This window comes from Callorhinchus milii, unplaced genomic scaffold (genome assembly GCF_018977255.1).
Source record: "Callorhinchus milii isolate IMCB2004 unplaced genomic scaffold, IMCB_Cmil_1.0 Scaffold2, whole genome shotgun sequence".
Classification (NCBI taxonomy): domain Eukaryota; kingdom Metazoa; phylum Chordata; class Chondrichthyes; order Chimaeriformes; family Callorhinchidae; genus Callorhinchus; species Callorhinchus milii.
Window position 1 is genome coordinate 5,827,756 of NW_024704743.1, and position 17,618 is coordinate 5,845,373.

Sequence of the window (17,618 nt, forward strand, 5' to 3'; positions counted from 1 at the left end):
GTGCAATAACCAACTTCAGTGTTGTAAAAGTTCTATGCTTTTATGATATCAGTTATGTCGCAAAGTTTCACATTTTTAGCTCAAAGTTGTGGCTGATGTTGGTAAGTAGGAATAATACTTATTGGATAAGTAATACCTCCGGAATATCGCCAGACTACGGCACTACCTCACCCCTCACGCTGCTGAAACTCTGGTCCACACCTTTATCACCTCAAGGCTGGACTATGGGAACTCTCTCCTCGCCGGCCTTCCCGGCACCTCCCTCCACACTGCAGGTCATTCAGAACTCTGCAGCTCGTGTACTGTCCCGCACCAGGCTTCGCGACCACATCACTCCCACCCTCGCTCGCCTCCACTGGCTCCCCATCCCCCAGAGGATCGAATTCAAGATCCTCATCCTCACCTACAAGGCCATTCACGGCCTCGCTCCCTCCTACCTCTCTGACCTACTATTCCCCTACCTACCTGCCCGTACCCTCCGTTCCTCTGGCTCCGGTCTGCTCCACATCCCCCGCCCCAACCGCCCTACCATCGGTGGCCGGGCCTTCAGCCTCTCAGCCCCTAGGCTCTGGAACTCCATCCCCCAGTGCCTACGCCTTGCCTCCTCCCTTTCCTCCTTCAAGGCCGGTCTCAAGACCTTTCTCTTTGACCGGCCTTCAGCTCCCCTCTCGACTCTCTACCCCCTCCTCGCTCCCTCCCTTCCCTCACCCTGACCATTTCCCCCCTGCTCGGGTTCTGACCCAACTGTACAGCGCCTTGGGACATCCTCCCGACGTGAAAGGCGCTCTATAAATGGAATCTTGTTGTTGTTGTTGTATTGCTAATCTAATGTTCAGGGATACGTCAACAAACTGTTCACTTAAGGTCTGTGCAGGGGATGGAGAATTGGGGAGAGAACATGTATGAGGAAGTAGGGTGGAGGTCTCTATGTAAATATAGTGCAAAAAATGCAGCACTCATAGATATTAAAAGTATATGGTGATAATGTTTTTCTGCAGAGCTTCTCACTGAGGGACACAACACACCCCATTATAATAATAATAATCCTTGCATTTGATATAGCGCTTTTCACGTCTTCTAGACGTATCATAGCGCTTCACAGAATATTCTGTAAAGTGAATTGACCGTATATTTGTGGGCAAAACTCGGCAGCCAATTGCGCACAGCAGCGTCCCACAGACAGTCGTGGATTGAAAATGACCGATTTATTATTGTTTTGTTTTTTGGAGGGATTATTATTAGGCGTGTGGAGTAAGGAAACTTGCCCAAGGTTTCGCCCTGCCTGGAATTGAAGCCAGGTGTCTTCACTTGCAAGGCGGGCGCTCTAACCACTGAGCTACAGGATCCACGACATTACAACCACCACAAAATTTGTAAAGCGCCTTTCACATCAGGAAACGTCCCAAGGCGCTGAACAGTCAGAGATCAGGACCCGAGGGTGGGCGGCAGGGTTGGGATGAGGGAGGGCAAAAGGAGTAGGAGGGGGCAAGGCTGTGGAGGGCCTTGAAAGTGAGGACGAGGATTTCGAATTGCATCTGAGGGATGGGGAGCCAGTGGAGTCAGGTGAGGGTGGGGGTGATGGGGTCACGGAACCTGGTGCGAGAGAGAACACGAGCTGCAGAGTTCTGGATGATCTGCAACTTGTGGAGGGAAGAGTTGGCGAGGCCGACAAGGAGGGAGTTTCCGTAGTCGAGCCTTGAGGTGACGAATGCGTGTATGAGGGTTTCTGCGGCCTGAGGGGTGAGGCAGTGGCGGAGTCGGGCGATGTTGCGGAGTTGGGGGAAGGCAGAGCGGGTCATGGCACGGATACGGGGGAGAAAGGACAGTTGAGGGTCGAACAAGACGCCCAAGTTCCTAACTGGTTTGGTGAGGTGGAGTGTGTAACTGTGTATGCTGATGCTGCCAGTGCCTGAGGTGCTGGCGTGACCCAATTTGGAAGGCCAGGTCTTGCTGACATTTAGCTGCAGAAAGCTGAATTCTTTCTACATTAGTTACATATTGTGGAACAGCTGATGTGAAGATCTAGAAGTAAGCATCGAAGTGAGCGACAGCCTGTGAGTGTTTATCTTTGGCACAACTGAAGTGGGTCATTTGGTTTAGCTGACCTTCAAGGAAGGATTCTTTTCTTGACTGTAGATTTTGCAGCTCCTAGTAGTCGAGCACTGTGTGTTTATACTGCACCACATGGCCGCAAAAAATTTACTATAAATTGCAGTCGAGAAACAATGCACTTCCAAATTGCACTCAAGTCACACACCAAACATTTGGTAGTTTCAAGAGGTTTGAATTTGCATCTGCTCCAGTATAAAGGCCAGACTGGGAACCAATGCTGGCTCCACTTACCCAATAATCCCTGAAGAATCCAATCAGTCCAACAGATGGCCTGAGGAAATAAGGAGCATTTTTGGTGTTATTTTGATTTTTTTGTTGATTTTTTTGATATTTTTCTCCTTACCACATGCGGCTTCCACGTTGGTTTAACGTCTCATCTGATAGCACCTCCAACAATGCAATGCACCCCCAGCACTGCATTGGAATGTCATCTTAGACTATTCGAGTTCACATCCCAATGTGGGCCTTGAACCCACAACCTTCTGACACAGAGGTGAGAGTGTTACCAACTGAGCCAGGCTGGCGCATTCACTATAAAGTGAAGTGTATGTATTTTGTAGGCAAACTGGCAGCCAATTTGTGCACAGGCTGCCCATAAACCACCTTGAAATCAATCACCAATTTTATTTTGCGGATTGTTGGTCGGGATACCAGGAGAATCTCCTTTCTCACTTTGAATAGTGCCATTTGAATAGACAAACAGACGGTTGAACATCTCACTCAAAAGCACCATCAACAATGCAGAGCACTCCCAGCACCACATTGGAGTATGAACCTAGAATCTAGATTATAAGAATTCAAAGTACTCAAAGTGTGGCTTAATCTCACAATCTCGAACTCCGAGGCAAGTGTGCTACCAATTGAATCAGGCTGACACCTGTGCAGCTGCAACATCCTATAGCAATAAATTGCCAATTGCCTTCGGAAGAGGTGTAGAAATAATTGGCAGAGTTAGAAAGCTTGCTTTTTTTTGAACAGCATCTCCTGTAAAGTAGCACAGAACAATCACAAACTGCACTAAGCATGGAGAGCCACAGAAGGCTAGATGGTTTGAGAGAGAGGAAACATCTTGCCTTCTGTTAAACCGATACTACTTTTGGTGAAACACATTTCTACCCAGCACCACAATTCACAATTTTCCGGCTGTGATATTTCCTTTTCAAAAGATGTTTTTTTAAAAAGAATTTAATGTTTCCTCTGCAGCTGCAAACATTTGTAACTGTGAAACTGGTCAGCTGAAATACCACACTGTGATATGCTGGCTATTGCTTGCAGACCTGAGCTCCATCATCAGGTTTTAGCAACAACAATCATAGAATGGTTGATAGACTTTTTTCAAAAAGCATTCTCCCGCTTTCTTTCCCTATATATCATTTTCAAAGGTAACCTCTCATGAAGTGTAGTGACTGTATATTTGTAGGCGAATAACTTTTCACACAGCATGCCTCACACACAGCTGTGAAGTGAAGTACAATTTTATCTGGAGGACTGTAGGCCAGGACACTGACAGAAATTCTTATCTCTTTTCGCAGTGACGGTATCTTTAATGTCCACTTGAACAGACAGAGAGTAACTCAATGGGCAATGCAGTGCTCCTGGTGTCAGCCTAGACCACAAGCTTTTTAAAGGAGATGGATGTTGTTATCTAATAGGAGTGAGTGGAACACTTTAAGTTCATCAGGGTGTGGCTATCTGGTGGTGAAGAGTGCACAACTTCCTTGTTAGGCTCCAGTGTCAGCAAAAAACACACACACAGGTTTACTATTATCAGTCAGATTCAGAATAAAGCTCTACCCTGCAAAACTTAGAATCATACAATCCTACAGCACAGGAGACGATTCGGCCCATGGTGCCTGTGCCGGCTCTTTGAAAGAGCTATCCAACTAGTCCCATTCCCCACTCATTTCCCATAGCCTTGCAATTTTTTTCTTTTTCAAGTAAATATCCAATTATTGAATCTGCTTCCGGATTTCAAACCAACACTCACTGTTGGAGGAATATGATATTTGCATTTCCAAAACCACACATGTTTTATGACTAAGTGAGGGAGCCATTTTAACTTTGAGTTATGGCTAATTGTGGATCAGTATATTCTCATAGCAAGTGCTATTCTCGGCCTAACTATTCTTCTATGAACACCAGTCTAAGCAGAGCACACCGCAGTGCACCAGTACTTTGCCTCTTTAATCCAAGGCTGAAATCCCACCTCGCCTTAGCCTGTAAATCCATTTTGCTTTACTTTTTACAATCCCACAGGATTGTGGAAAATTGTTAAATTTCGAATCCACTGCAGATCTTAAAATAAATTTTAAGACTGAATTTAAGAATTTTCTACTATTCTGCAAGAGCTTGAATGTCAAGGTAAAATGGATCTATAGGTTAAGACGAGGTGGAATTTTAGGCCTCACTGCCAGTGTTCTTAAAACTGAGTTACTGATTCAGGCCAGATGGGCACAAAAAACCCTGGCCTGCTCAGAATTAAGCTTCGCCAACAAGACTCCACCACAGCTTTTGTCTCATGATTGTTTGAGAGGAAATAAGAGTAGAAAAAGCTCAGACTGAGGAAAGAAGAGATATTTCTTCATTCGAAAGACACATATTTTAGGAAACAGTGAAATCAATGGCGAGAAGCAATCCTGTTGTAACAAAAATGACAGGGAAAGACGATAATGCACACAATTTCCTTTTAAAAGTTATTAAAGTCCTATGCTTGAACAGCAGAGTTACAAACCACTCTTGAATATTGTAAACATGGGAGTGGTTTCATAGATATTGCCCCAACATTAGTATTTCCTGTAAATATTGCAAGCAGCATGTTATCTCGCGCTCAAACTGGGCAATGTATGTTCAAATGCAATGACTGTGGTTTGCCACTTCCTCTTTAATTGTACAACTTCATATACGAAAGAAACTGTGAAGGTAGAGGTGGAGTGTGGCAACACTCAACTATGTTAACACTTCAACTGTGGCACTGCCTAATGTTTTCATTTGAGAAAAACAAGTGAGAAAGTAAGAAATAAAACGCAAACAAGAGAACAGAGTCAAAAAATGAGATATTTCTAAATGCGTTCCATTCTTTAACTATCGCCAGCAATAGTCGAGAAACAATACAAAAATCGCAATTTAAAAATGCGTCCATTGAAACAGGTCCTTAATGAAAACTGAGGTGTCGGTCTGGCTCAATTAATAGCACTCTCGCTGCTGAGTCGGAAGGTTGTGAGTTCAAGCCTCACGGTGGTATGAATACTGACCATTCAGCTCCTGCGAACTTTGCAAGCCAAAGCTCTAATGCTGTAGTAGGCAACCTGTGGCCCACAGGGCCATCACGAGGTGCCCCCTCCAACATTTGCACATCTGGGTAAGTCTGTGTTGGATTGGTTGTGTGTTTTCAGTTTTTTTTCTTGATTGAATATTTCTTGATTTATTTTGTTGCCCGACCATAAAGGTTAGCCAACACTGACCTAATGGGTAGGGTGGTCCTAAGCTGGACGATCAGCAGGAAGCCCACTAAACAGTGCTCTCAATGGCAAGTTATGTGGTTTTAGCTGGTTAAACATCAGCAACACACCAATGCGCATTCTGGGTCCCCAAGTCTTGGCTTGTCAACTCTCACCTAATACTCTTCGGAATTAGGTAAGCTTGGTGCATCCTTCCAGAGAGGAAATGTGCACAGAGGGAAATTTCCATGTGTAGGGGAGCATACATATGTGGAACTCTGTATGGTTTGGATATTCTTAACCATAATCGGGTTATGCAGGATAATCATATCCGGTTACGCGATCGCTAGGAAGGTGGAAGGCAAACTAGATGGACCTTAATCTTTTTTCATCTAGCATTTCTTATGTTCATAGGCGGATGGCTAGGATAGAGGGGCTTAGCCTATTTATCTATACAGCTCACTTCTTTAAGGGAGCTGGAAATGCAAATGCCTGAGCCCTGCAGATGACCATAGCCAGTCTTTAACTGAAACCTTTATTGAGTTTTATCACAGCCTGTCCACCCCCTACCACCAAGAATATTTTCAATCGCCACCCATGATCATGATGATGTATTTCTGTATGTGTCGGACTGCGCAGCTGAAAAAAACACACAGGAAGCCATTGTGACTATGAAATAATTTTACAATGCAATAATTTGACACAGCTTTCGTCTCATGAACAACATACAACAACAACAACAACTTTGATTTATATAGTGCCCTCCACGCCGGACGGCATCTCAAGTGATGTCAAGGTGGCCATTTTCCTCTGTGTTCATTTATAAGGAATTGAAAAAGTAAACCCAGAAAAATTAGGATGCAACAAGACAGTTGAGGATAAACAAGAGGACAAAAAGTTTAGAGTTGCAAAGGTCAATTTCAGGACAGGTACTAGGGACTTTTTCTTTACTAAGAGGATAATTAATGACTGGAACAGATTACCAGGATGGGTGCTTGAGGCCAGGACACTGGACTCAATTAAAAAGCAGCATGATGTTGTGACGGGAGGACAGTAGGATGGGTGTTTCGGAGGTTGAGATCATTTGGGCTGAAGGGCCTTCTTCACGCAAATCAATTTTGTGATGTTGTATAAAGATATTTAAAAGAATCGCATACTACAGCTCCCGACAAAGCACATTCTCCATTTCCTGTACCATGCGGCGTGAAGGAAATCTTGAGGTGCTTTATATGTTCTTTGCAGGTTTGCAGAGCATGTGAGTTTATAAAAAGTTTTTTTTCCGTCTTAGTGTAATGTTTTAAGCTTAATGTTTTTAAGTTTAAGTCGGCTTGAAAGGCATTATATCAAATGAAGGATTACATAGTTACAAAGACCTACAGGAAATCTCTCCATTAACCTAACAATCACACTCTGAAAGATTTCACTTTCAAGATTGTGAACATTAACAACAACAAATTGCAAGAATTAAAATAAGTTAATACGGTCTTTGTGAGTTATTGTAATGAGTAGTGACAGTGTATTTTATGAGATGAACACAGCAGACAATTTGGACACAGCAATAACTCACAAACAGCCATGGAGTGAGGAATCAATTTTCTTGAGGAAGTGTTGTCCTGGACACTGGGAGAAACTCCGTTCTTTTTTCAAATAGAGGCATGGGATCTTTAACGTCCACCTGGACAGACAAACAGGACCTTGATTTAACATCTCAGAAAACATCTCAGACAAAATGTCATGAATAAAATAACAATAATTCCTACATTTGGTATAACACAGAATATATGCTAATGTGCACCAACTCTGTATTTGTGGTGAACGGTCATTATAATTAAGCAATTATAAATAATTAGATTTTTATAGTGGCTTAAAAGCTGGAGGATGGGCACTGTACAATTTTTCACTTTGTGTAAATGGATGTTGCAGAGTTCAATCAATAGTGGGAGTGCAAATCTGTAATGGTTTTGTTTTAGGATTCAACCAAATCATCTGATTGGTCAGAGGAGCCTTTGATTGACAGGAATTATTTAGGGATTTCTCACATTTTATCAAATGCAAGGATTCTTCTTATTATTCAATATTGAACAAAATTGATATGTGGATACAAAACTGGTCATTCACCTCATGGCTGTTTGTAGGATTTTGCTGTGTGCACATTGACCTCCTCGTTCACCTACGAAGAACACAATAAAATCCTGTGAAGTACTTTGAGGCATCTCAATGACATGATAAGGCACTGTAGAAAATGCAAGAATTATTGTTTTAATGGAGTCCTGTAGCTCAGTGGTTAGAGCACTCGCTTTGCAAGCGAGAGACCTGAGTTCAATTCCAGGCAGAGGGCGAAACCTTGGGCAAGTTTCCTTACTCCAGACAGAGCCTAATAATAATCCCTCCAAAACCAAAAACAATAATAAATTGGTCATTTTCAATCTACGACTGTTTGTGGGACATTGCTGTGCGCAATTGGCTGTCACGTTCACCCACAATTATACAGTCAATTCACTTTACAGTGTGTTCTGTGAAGCGCTTTGGGACGTCCTCCCGACGTGAAAAGCACTATATCAAATGCAAGGATTATTATTTTATTATTATTATTACAGAGCCTTGGGGAAATGCTTGAAAAAAGTTAAAAATGAGATTTGTAATTGAAAAGAATGAGGTGGATCAAAACCCATTTGAACATCTGGTGTGTTTATTTTTCCAGGAGGGACTAATGAGTCTGACTCCAAGTGAGCAAAGCAAGACAAGTCTGTGAAATGTCAGACTTTATTTACAATGGTGTTAAACTGCTATAAAGTTTCAGCGTGGAAAGCAATTATTTTGGGTCACAGAGAGCTATCACCAAATGATCGCAATATGATCTCCCTCTGCACAAGCTGTCTAACCGAACTTTATAATATTGTCGTAAATAATTATTACAACAGATATATAGCATTTTTCAGGCCATTTATAGATCTGCCACCCCATCAACTAATAAATGTCAGCAGCGCTACCTACCAATATCATCCCGATCCGAACATTCACCCAGTCTGATATTCACTTTAAATTGTACCCTGTTCCACTACTGCCCTGAACTTTGTATGTTTGTATAAGCTGTTATTTATCAGCTAGAGCTTGTAATAATAATGATAATCCTTGCATTTGATATAGCGCATTTCATGTCAGAAGGACATAATAGTAATAATAATCCTTGCATTTGATATAGCGCTTTTCACATCGGGAGGACGTCCCAAAGCGCTTCACAGAACACACTGTAAAGTGAATTGACTGTATATTTGTGGGCGAACGCGGCAGCCAATTGCGCACAGCAATGTCCCACAAACAGTCGTAGATTGAAAATGACCAATTTATTATTGTTTTGGGTTTTGGAGGGATTATTATTAGGTGTGTGGAGTAAGGAAACTTGCCCAAGGTTTTGCCTCTGCCGGGAATTGAACTCAGGTCTCTCGCTTGCATCCCAAAGCACTTTGCACAATTTACTGTAAAATGGAGTGACTGTATTTTTTTGTGGGTAAGCGGTTTGAGGCGGTTTGAGGTTTGAAGGAAATGTACTTGAAATGTTGAAGAGAGTTTTCAAGATATTAATAATACTACTTGCATTTGATACAGAACCTTATCACTTCGTTGAGACATCCCAAAGCGCTTCACAGAAAATATTGAGTGAACTGACTGTATATTTTGTGGGTGAAAAACTGAGAGGCCACCTATTACTCACTGCCAGTACAATTGGGCTATTGACTGGCCAATTACCCTATTAGGGAACATGACTGATAAAGATGATTATCATCCTTTTCCTCCCCCCTCAGCCAAAGGTAATCCCTGTGTTGAAAAACTGCCAGATCCCAAACCAGCATTCCAGTGTAGAGGCAAGGGATTGACTAAATTAAGTCATAAGAACATAAGAACATAAGAATTAGGAGCAGGAGTAGGTTATTCAGCCCCTCTAGCCTTCCCCGCCATTCAATAAGATCGTGGCTGATATATTCTAACTCCACCTACCCGCCTTATCCCCATATCCCTTAATCCCTTTATCCACAAGAAATCTATCAATCTCAGTCTTGAATATGTTCAAGGACTCAGCATCTACAGCCCTTTGGGGTAGAGAATTCCATAAATTCACTACCCTCTGAGTGAAGAAGTTTTTCCTCAACTCAGTGCGAAAGGGCTTACCCCGAATTTTAAGACTGTGACCCCTGGTTATAGTTTCTCCAACCAGGGGAAAAAGTCTTCCACTATCTATTCTGTCATGCTCCTTAATAATCTTATAGATTTCTATAAGATCACCTCTCATTCTTCTGTATTCTAGAGAATATGGGCCTAAATTGCTCAACCTATCCTCATAACTCATCTCCCTCATCCCGGTACCAACCTAGTGAATCTATGTTGTACTCCCTGTAAACCATGTCTCAGTAATGGCTACTAGATCATACCTATTTGTATCTATCTGTGCCTTTAATTCATTAAACTTATTCCGAATGCTTCGTGCATTCAGATATAGCGATTTTAATTTCTTACCATTTCCCTTACTTTCTGATGCCCTATCTTCTTTACTGAGCTTCTTATCCCTCTTTGACCTATTCTGTTTATCTCTCTCGCTATTCTGTTCTGGCACCTTTAGTTTTCTTAATACTGCTGGCTTACGATTATATCTAATTGTATCCCCTTTACTAGTTTAAAGCCTTATTTACCTCCCTATGTATTCGGTTTGCTAGGACATTTGTTCCAGCCCGATTTAAGTGGAGCCCATCCTTTTGAAATAGACCCCTTTTCCCCCAATACTTGTGCCAATGGCCCATAAAATGAAACCCCTGAGTTCCACAGCATTCCCTCAGCCATGAATTTAACTCTCTAATTTGCTTATTCCTGTACATGTCAAAGCCAGCAATCCTGATATCACTACCTTTGATGTTCTTTGTTTCAATTTAGTTCCCAACTCCATGAACTCCCTCCTCAAATCATCACTGTTAACCCTACCTATGTCATTGGTACCACCAATGGATCCTCGCCCTTATGTTTCAGATTCTCTTCCAGCCCAGCTGAGACGTCCTTCACCCAGGCCCCAGAAAGGCAACAGAGCCTTCGGGCCTCCTGGTTGGGGCTGCAGATAAGTGTATCTGTCCGCCTGATAGTCTCGTCCCCAATCACTACAACTTTCTGTTTGTTTTCCCTAATATTAGAATGACGTTTTCCTTCCTCCTCACAGGTTTCCTTGGCCACACAGGTTGCAAGAATCTCGTACCTGTTGGCCAAGGTTAAAGCCTGAGGCTTCATTGCCACTCTCTCTGGCGTTCCCTTAACCTCCTGCCTGTCAGACACCCTATCCTATCCTTGACTGATACAATTATCTATACTTTCCCTGAGCCTCAGCGGAGTGACTGGCTCTAGGATGAAACTATCCAGGAAGCACTCACTCTCCCTGATGCTGCGCAATGTCTGCACCTCGGAGTCCAGCTCTGAGCTGGAGCTGCCTCAGTTGCAGACATTTGCTGCAGATGTGGTTGCCCGAGCTCAGACTGCCCTCCAGCAACTCCCATTATCATTAATCATTATCATTTGAAACAGCAGAACCATAGATTGAAGACGTCAGATAAAATCTACAAGATAGTGGTGTGATGTTGGTTAGTCGACATATTTAAATCGAGATGGGAGTACTAAGAGCTGGTGATAAATCAGATTGGGGCTTTTTGGGGTCAGCTGGGTGTCTGACACATGGGGAAACCCATCACCACGCTTAGGAGTTTCCAAATCCCCTACACATAGAAATTCCTGAGTCTGGAATGGAATGCATACTCTCCTCCAGGGGAACGACCCTGCTTACTTAATTCTGGAGAGAATTAAGCGCAAGTTGGCAAGAGCCCAGGCTTGGGGACCTCAAAGTATGTTATAATAATAATAATAATAATAATAATAATAATAATAATGTTTTGCAAACTCCTGGAGTTTAACCAGCTAAAAGTGCATAACCTGTCTGGCACTATCTTCCCACTGCCTGTCCCACCCTATTCGTTAGGGCTTTGCCAGAGTTAATGGAAGCTGAGTGGGAAGAATGCCAAGCCCAAGTGACTGGTCTGCTCCTTGAAGTCCTGCTACCATCCAGGCTGACTGATCTGCCATTAACAGTGCCCTGGAATAATGGGGACTTCTGACTCAGGATCCGGACGACCAAGAATGCCATAGCTAGAAGCTGAAGGCTGTGTTTCTTCAAATCATTTTTTTTCACCCACAAAACACACTTTACAGTATACTTTGTGCAATGCTTTGAGACGTCCCACTGATGTGATAAGGCGCTATATCAAATGAAAGGATTATTATTATTATGTTCTCTGAATAGTGGCAGTGGTGAACAGTTGTGAAACTTTAGAACCAGTTTCTGGTCCAACCATTGTTTATAATGGAAACACCAAAATAGTTGGTAGACTCTGCGACTGGTAAGAGTATATCTAGGAATGGGCAGAGCCACAGAGGTAAAGCAGGGAGGTGAGATGTTGGAGAAGGTTGTTCAATGAAACAAAGGGGTACTTTGGATGTAAGGCATTTTTGATAGAGATCATTGTCAACTGCAAAATTCATCCTTTTCCTTGACCTTGCTTCACTCTTTTGTGCCTGCATCGCAAATTAATCGATCTGTGCCGTACGTTCTCCAGTTCAGAGCTGTATCCAGTCAGTCTCTTCACCTTTTGTATACAGTTAAGTGTGTGTTAGGCACATGTTATACCATAAGAGACATTGCACATGAAATGGGAGGGGTTGGTGCTTGCATAAGGCAGGAGGGTTGGTAACACTCGGAAGTAATGCAATGGCCTTTTCTAGTCCTGTATGTTTCTGAGTTCCTTACACACAAGCACAATAATATTGTGACTTGTGTATGTGGCAAACAAAATGATAATTGCGTAGGTTTGAGCAATATGTGATTGATGCAAATCAGAAGAATTTACAGTCCTAATCTTCATAGCCTGCACTAAAAGATAACAATGTTTACGTGAGCATTTTGAAGCTTGTTTTAGTTGTTGCAAATTCTACCACATATAGCTAAACTGTCATACATTTGCAGACTCTGTGACTGGTCTACTGGCAGAGGTGAGCCCAAGGGAAGCTGAACTTTAAGGGAAGCGCAAACAAGCTGATGTTAGAATATGGTGGGATTCCCAATAGGAAATGGCTTTTATCTAAATTCTTCTTTAAAAAAAATTGAATTTAAAGTAAAATCTTCCACAAAGACACCAAACTGACATTTTGTTCCCTGGTTGAAGTGCAGTGAGCAGCATAGCACAGAAAAGGAAGTGAAGAGCATTGTGTGGGAGCAGCAGCTAAACCTTGGATTAATTTAATCCTCACACCACTAACCATAGTCAAGGGTCACTCTTTACTAACAGCATTGCTCTGTCTAACAGCAGCAAGCAAGCAACAACAATTTATATATAGATAGCGCCTTTCACATTGGGAAGCTGTCTCAAACCCCCACACAGAGTTAACTGGGAGCACAAGCTGGGGAGGAGGGGACGAATATGTCAAATTGTCTGAAATGCTAAGAAAACTGGAATCTGAACCGAAGATTGAATTTCTTATCACACAATACTGCCAGCAGTAATGTTGCATCACTTCTACAGTGTGAAAGGGTTATCTGGAATATCCGGTGCAGTTTTGGGCAATCCTACTCTAAAAATGGTATCTAACACGGTATCTGGGGGTGATGAAAAATGTAGGATAATAATATTAATAATAATCATCCTTGCGTTTGATAAAGCCCCTTATCACTTCTTTGAGACAACACCAACAAATTACATTTGAATAGTGCCTTTCACATCAAGAGGACGTCCCAAGGAGCTGGAAAGTCAGGGATCTGCACCCAAGCTGGTGGTTGGGATCAGGAGGGGTGAAAGGCGGGAAGGGTAGGGGTAGGAGGGTGACCAAAGGCACGGTCAAAGAGGAGGGTCTTGAGACGGGTCTTGAAGGATTCAAAGGTGGGGCAGGCAAGCCGGTGGACATGAAGCAGGCCGGAGCCCGCTGAGTGGAGGGAGTGGACAGGTTGGTAGGGGGTTAGGAAGTCAGAGAAATAGGGAGGAGCAAGGGTGTGGAGGGCTTCGAAGATGAGGACCAGGATCTTGAACTGTATCCTCTGAGTATTGGGGAGCCAGTGGAACCGGGCGAGGATGGGGGTGATAGGGTTACAGAGCCTGGTGCAGGAGTGGACACGGACTGTAGAGTTCTGGATGATCTGCAGCCTATGGAGGGAAATGTTAGGGAGGCCGACAAGCAGGGAGTTTGCATAGAGACATCTCAAAGTGCTTCATAGAAAATACTATAAAGTGAATTGACTATATATTTTGTGGCCAAAATGTGGCAGCCAATTGCACACAGCAGTGTCCCACAAACAGTCGTGGATTGAGTGACCAAATTATTTTTTTTTATTATTATTATTTTGAAGAGTTTATTACGCCCAGAAAAGCGATCCTCCAATCGACTAACAGCCGGGTTCCTATGTACTACTAGATAAACAGATAAACAGTGTGGTGTAAGGAAACTTGCCTAACGTTTTGCCCTGCCCGAGAATCAAACCTAGGTCTTCTCGCTTGCGAGGCGAGTGCTCTAACCAACATGCTACAGGATGTAGGCCATAAAATTAGTCCTTGCATTTAATATGATGCTTTATCACGTCAGGCGAATGTCTCATAGAGCTTCAAAGAATATACTGTAAACTGCAGTCAAAGTATATTTTGTAGGCAAACATGGCAGCCAGTTTGTGCACAACAAAAGAGGAAGCAGGGAAAAGGGTGCAGATTTCCTCAAGTGATGAAATTTCCTCGAGTCAGATTTAAAAGGGCTTTGGAGGGGACATGCCACATTTAGTGAGAACCAGAAAAGCAGAGGCTGATCTCTGCCTTACAATAATAACTTGCATTTTGGATTTCTGGTAAAAAAAACACCTCAAAGCACTTTATAAAATCTAACTGATTATAGATGAATGATTGTAGTCAAATGCAGCAGTTAATCTGCATCAGCAATATCCCATAAACGACAAAATTGATGAGCGGCCAATTAAATTGAATTTGGAGGTAAATTTGGATGAGGCGGGGAATTTAAAGGAAGATGTCACTTTTCTTTGAAATAGCGTCCGACTGAATCACTGTAAGGCGTTGTAAAGATATACGCAGGTGTTTTGATTACTGACCAAACTCTATCCTGCCTCCGACCGCTCCCAAGGCCTGATTTTTGCTCTCAAGATCCAGAATTGGAAAGTAAGAGACAAATCTGCTTCTCTTTGTGTTTCGTTGGAGTATTGATTCTGGCCTCCGGGGACTGAAGTAAGCTATAGCGCCGTACTTATCCTTAAAGCTGAAATGTTATCCCAGACATAATGGAACTTTGTCACAAGCTGCAGATACACTGTAAATAATACTATACTACTAATAATATTCCTTGGTTTAATAAAGCACCTTATCAAGTTGAGACATCTCAAAACTCTTCACAGAATGTACTGTAAAGTGAACTGACTGTATTTTGCGGACTGTTTTCGGCCTGAGGTGAGCAATTGAACGGAGTAGGTTACACGACGTATCATCCATCACATTGCTGGTTTAAGCCAATCTATTAAGGTTAGAAACAACATGTTGTTAAAATTAATGTTCATCCCCACCAAAGAACGGTACAGCTAAGAGAGGGGAGGAGTCAGATCAGCTCCTGGCAATGAATTGCTGAATTGGCTCCAAATGCATCCACTTAGAAACCAGAATAGGCAGAGAGGACATGCGTTTCTTTGAGGGAACTGTTAGTTCTGCAGTGTGTGCTGGCTCCTTCCTTGAAACACACTTTGCTTGGCTATCTCTGCAGAAGTTGTGGTATTTCTCAACCAAAATGCATGTTAAGAATAGTGTTGGAAATTAACCAACTGAAACCAACTAAAACTGCACAGTTGACCAGTATAAGGCACTGGGTAATCAGCAGTAATAAGTAGGATGGCTTCCATTCTCTGGTGACATTTTAGCCCAAGTGATGAGCAAGATGGACTGATTCATCATCAAAGCTTTGGAGTCCTGAAACCCTGCCTGGCTCAAGTGTTGGATCACTCAGACATCCACGGAGGTTGGTTCAGATCCACTTTCCTTTCTCCAAGTGTATTACCTTAGAGCCATTTTGATTCCAGAGAGACTTACTTTCCCCTCTCTTCCTCACAGAAAATCACAAGTCAGTCATACAGAAGCACACCTGCCAATGCTATAGGGTTTTCACATAGACTATGTTTTTTAGGATTTTTTTTGTCAGTCGGATGTCTGAAACATGTGGAAACACATGCTTAAGAGTATCCAAACCAAACTGAGAAACCACTATACATGGAAATTCCAGAGATATTCATTGGAATGGAATGCACACTCTCTACCTGGAGGGATGTTAATAATAATAAGGATACTTACCTTATTCCAGAGAGTAATAGGCATAGTTTAGCAAGAGGCAAGGCTTGGGGACCCCAGGGAGTGTATTGGGGTACTGCTGGAGTCTAACCAGCTAAAACCGTATAGTTTGTCATTGTGAGCGCTGTCTGGCAAGCTTTCCCACTGCTTGTCCAGCGAGGACCGTCCTACCCATCGAGGTTTTGGCTTGCAGGTTTAACAGGAGCTGAGTGGAAAGAGTCCTTGTCCCTAGTGACTGGTCTGATCTTCCAAGTCCTGCCGCTGAGGTAGGCTGGGCTGTGCTGTCTTTAGCTGTGCCCTGGAATACTGTGGACCTGCCCAGCTCGGGAACTGGATTACTCAGGTATTTTATAGATCGTGTTAGGTTTTAAAAATGTGGCTCTGTTGATGCTTGCGGTTAAATCAAACTGTGTCAAGCTGTAGCCGTCACGTGGGTTGGTGGGAGTTTGAAAACACAGGTGGACTTTTTAACATGCAAACGCTGAAATAAGAATGAGTTTGTTAAACTACAGTATACATAACGTTACACAGTAAACCCTCTGCTTAGTAGACTCTGGGATTTTAATGGATTTTTTAAAATTCCACCCACGCAGTGCAGACTCCCACTTGCCACTCTATTACCACAGTGGCTTGGGATATCAACTTTGATTTGTTTATGAATCCCATGAGCAGAAGATAGCTTATTCGCTGGATTGAAACAAATACATTTACCAGGATATTGCGGCACTAAAAATACATTGTAATTACACTTGGTCGTAAATTCCGGATCACTCGACCGGATCTCTCCCTCATTGGTGCAGCTAGCCAAGGTTTCAGTGTAGTTATAATCGTATAGTTTTCGGGTACATTTCAACAAAGAATTCTACCATATTTGTAATTTAGTTACTATAAAGTTTTTAGTCACAAAAATTGCTTGAAATATATGTCACAGAAACTCTACTTTTGACTTCTGAGAGTTTTTTGGGGGAGCGGTCACCAATGTGGAGAATAACATTTATGCTGCTACAAGTCTACTATTTGTTAACAAAAAGCTGTTAACAGCTTTGTTTTTGCTGAATATGTACCATTTATTTCTTCCGCAAGTTTGGCTGATATGGAGAAGAAATCACTCGTTGTTGGCTTTTGCTCATTGATCTTGAGTCCAGTTTGTTGAGATTGATTGAATACCTTGTAACGGTTTTAGGGAAACTTGTGCATAATTATTAAGGAGAACAGTAATTCTCTTATTTATTTAAATGTATACATTCACTGCAATTGGTCAGTGTGCACTGACTAGATGGAGGTTTGTGATTAATAATAGCAGTGGTAGGAAACCAAAGTTAGTTCTGGTGGCAAGTGTGAGATGTAGTGGTATTGAGTTTAGACTTGCTTTTGTTTTATTTTGTTTCACTTATTTCTTGACAAACCTGTGGTCTCAATTTTATTTACTGCCTGTGGCCAATAGAGATGACCAAAGGATTCTGATAAACTCAGCTACATTGTTAAATCAAAACATTTGTGGCTACTACTGTGTGTGTGTGTATATATATTCACCTACAGAATACACAGTCACTTTAGTTTACATGTGAAGTGTTTCAGACATCTTCTCGACATAAGGGTTTTCTCCAGAGTTATCCGAGCCAACAGCCCCCCCCCCACCCCCCAAATAAAATTGGTCATTCATTCC

The 17,618-nt window shown here is 42.4% G+C and overlaps 1 protein-coding gene across 3 annotated transcripts in view; it reads left to right on the forward strand.

Annotated features, from left to right (window-relative positions):
• Positions 1-17,618, forward strand: part of LOC103183600 (amyloid beta (A4) precursor protein-binding, family B, member 1 interacting protein) — an 88,868-nt gene that overhangs the window by 17,503 nt on the left and 53,747 nt on the right. Inside the window, exon 1 of one of the 3 annotated variants that reach the window (XM_007901172.2) lies at positions 15,296-15,626. The exons of 1 other annotated variant lie outside the window; for it this stretch is intronic. The gene's annotated coding sequence lies outside the window, so the exon portion shown is untranslated. Of the gene's footprint in view, positions 1-15,295; positions 15,627-16,268; positions 16,296-17,618 lie in introns of those variants that run through there. One more of the 3 variants, XM_007901174.2, reaches the window with a different exon arrangement.